Here is a 3822-nt window from a genome sequence, read left to right on the forward strand (position 1 = left end):
AGCTATGCATTTTTTTAATTATTTGAACTTAATTTTTGTGTTAATGTATAGATTGATACAAGAATTGGTGAAATTTGGTATGATTCACCTTGGCATGTTGGAGGATGTGCAGAGTTATTGCTTGATGGAGGTTACATCGGTTTCTATAGAAAGTGTCTAGTTGGAGCACATGAGAAGGTTTAAGAATCAAGTGGTACATGTGTGGCTAAGGGATTTTTTTCTTTGTTGATGTAGGAAGGTCATGATCCTTCATTACTATACTTCAATATTATTTATGTTTCCTTATAGTTGAAATTGTAATGTATAATGTCAAGTGGAAGAATGTTAGTATAAGGTGACATTTACCTTGTAATCCTAAGTCATTTTCATATATTTCCACATTCTTAGAAGGTGTATTCAGATGCTTAAAAACATGATAAATAAACATTTATTTATAATGATTTATGAGGCATTGTAATTACAAGATGTACACAATTAACAATGCCGAGGATAAAGTGTAATGGAGAAATATTTCATTTGGGTGTCCACTTTGGTAGTGGGGTATTTTTTTTTTTATGTTGACATATGTCATTTTCACATCTCTTAGATTTTGGCACCCATGTTTGCATGTTGTGCATGTTAGTCGTCAAAGCCGCCAGTAAGTTGTGGAGAGAGTTTGACCAATTTTTATTGGCTATGGGATAGGCACCCATGTGAAGACCATGTGAATAATTTATTATTTTTTTAATAAGATAATAGTTTGTCCTCTAGGGTTGTGCATGAGTTTGGAGACGGTATTTGCCTCTTATTTTGAGAATCTATAGTGATTTTTTCACATTAGCTCTTCTATAGATTGGTGCCTTGAGTTAGTAGAATGAAAGGCATTTTTTGCAGGTTGGAGAAGTAACAAAATGTAAATATTAATACACGGAAGGAGTGATGGAAGTGAATGTATTGTAATCTCCTACATTTGAAGATAATACATGCTTAGTCTCTCTTCTTCGTAGATTTTTTCTTGTAAGGGTTTTGTCCACAAATATTCTGTTATGAGATGTTCTTCTTATGTTATTGATTTGTGTCATTATATGTTGTTACTATCTACTATATTATGGTGATATAGTATTCATTCATCGATATTTTATGTTCATCTAAGTTTTTTCTTTTAAGCATGCTAAAGTGGTTGATTTTAGCATGAAAAGCGAGATGAATATCTCAATGACTTTTGTATCAAGGAAAATTAATTTTTATACTTGTATATAATTATATATTTCCATCTAGTAATTCTTTAAGCCTTGAATCTCATAAATTTTATTATTGGATTAGATATTGAAAATTTCCCAACAATTTCCTAACAATGTTGAGTTATAGATTATATCAACTATCAAGGACTCCAACCTATGACATTATATTTATTGTTGGAGTGCTCTACCAACTAATATATTTGACTGTTGCGGCCAATCCATCATTCATCTAGGTGTGGCTTATTTCCAACACCCCCATTAAGCCACACTAAGAGTGCTTGGGGCTTCTAGTTTGGCTCTAATACCATGTTAAGATTTTCATTAACCAACTAACACTCAAAATTAGGAACTTCCATTTGTTGGTAAAATTTTCTATCATTAAGCTACTAGCCCCTTTGAGGCCAATCCATCTAATTAGTTCATTTGTAGATTATTTTCAACAACCCCCTTAAGTCACACTATAGGTTCTTGGGGTTCCTATCCTAGATTTGATACTATATATTGAGCTACAACTCATATGGACCAACTAGGACTTAAACCGAGGACCTTCCATTTGTTGTTGGAATGCTTTACCAACTAAGCTACCGGCCCATCTTTGGCCATCTCATTATTAGTCCAAGTATGGCTTGTTTCCAAAATCTTGTATATGGATGTGACTATATATGGTACAAAACCTAAGAGTTATTCTTAGCATCCTTCTTAGTTTTTCTATCATTGATTGAAACATTCACCAATCTTGTGGCTCTTGAAAACCAGCTTCAACTATTTCTCATAAATATTTTTCTATAACCAAATAATCATCTTAATACTTCAATATTCATAATCATGTCTACTAAATTCTAGAATAAAAAGAGAATATCAATGTGTGTTAGTTATTATTAATGATTAGAGAGGTGTGCAACACACAAAAAATAAACCTAAAAAATATTTCTTGACTACTTTGGTATGAAATGAAGATTTTATAAACAATTATATTATTTAACCAAGAATAAGAATTAAAAATAACTTGTTTAAAATTAACTTTTTTTCAAGTGCAAACTAAATAGCAATTAACTAGATTGAATGGATTAAAAACTAAACATCTGGATAAGTTTGCATATGTTTATTAAAGATTGAATGAATTATTTTAGTGAAATTTTATTGAATAATTATGTTGGTGAATGTTTCTTGAATAAAAGTGTTTTAGCTAATAATGAAGTAGTTGTAAATAAATTGTATGCACCTTGGCCCTAATTAAGAAGGCCTTTAAATAGGCTAAAACTTGGTAATAATGAAAAAATAATAATTTGTTTGATTTGTCCTAAGACATGAACAATTCAACCAACTCATTATTGAGCCCCTATACATGAATGCAAATGGTATTCAAAAGTAAAATAAACTTTATATTTAAATCTTAATAATCAACAACGTGAACAATAACAACCAATACTAGTGCGACCCAAAATTAATCAAGTTATTGTTTGATATCGATATCATATTACTCTAACTTTTCTTATGACATAAATAACTGTACTTTTATCATTGTTTAGCATAAAAAATATTGTGATTGAATTTATTTGAAATGAATATCTACATAAAATAATATTTTATCATCTTTCTTTAAAAAATGGGAGTTGACGGAAGTAGGATGTGTTAATGCCTAGCTAAATGATTGCTAACATGGTTTATTCTTTGTTATTAATATTTCTAAATTTCTCAAGTGTGTGCTAAAGGCACAACTAAAGTAGGAGGATGAATGTGTGACAACTAGTTAAGAAGGAAAGTTGAGATCTAGTAGATAAGATTCAAGTTATTTCACAAAGACAAAGAGTGGTTGGCGGCCTTGAACAAGGATTTGGCAAAGTGTGTGTGATTTGTATTTAATCAGTTAAAAATCCATAAAGCCTACACTCTACTAGAAACATGTCTAATGAGTGGTTTATGGCTATAAAAAAGAGGTTATTTAACCCCCTTGGCATCTTGGTAAAAAAATATCCATACTAAATTGAGGGTAAGAGGGGAAGGGGAACATACCCCTAAAATTGGAAGGAGTTTTTCCTCTCTTAATTGGTCCTTAGGCAAGCGAGGCAAGAATTATGCACTATTTAGATAATCACTTGACTTAGATACTAAATCTCTTTCTGGGAGGCTTTATGACCATTTACTCTAAAGAAGAAGAAGTGTATATATATATATATATATATATATATATATATATATATATATATATATATATAGAGAGAGAGAGAGAGAGAGAGAGAGAGAGAGAGAGAGAGAGAGAGAGAGAGAGAGAGAGAGAGAGAGAGAGAGAGAGAGAGAGTCATCCTCTAGTAAGAAAGAATCTAGTTGTAGGTGTAAGTTAATGTTTAGATAACAATCTATCCAATAATATTAGCATGTGTGTAATCTTTTTATTTTTCTTTTTGGGGTATGTCTTTTGGCCCTTTATTGATTCTCTTTTGTTTTGGTTTGTATGGTGGCCTCAACTATTGGTCATGCAAACCTATATGTATATAGATTGACTAAATTTGTTGCTTAGTTTTTTTTTATGTTGTCTAGATGTTCTTAAATCTATGAACCATTTTCTATAACATGTGTAAACTTTCTCTAGATTTTGGTTGTG

The sequence above is a fragment of the Cryptomeria japonica genome, chromosome 8, assembly GCF_030272615.1.
Source record: "Cryptomeria japonica chromosome 8, Sugi_1.0, whole genome shotgun sequence".
NCBI classification, from domain to species: domain Eukaryota; kingdom Viridiplantae; phylum Streptophyta; class Pinopsida; order Cupressales; family Cupressaceae; genus Cryptomeria; species Cryptomeria japonica.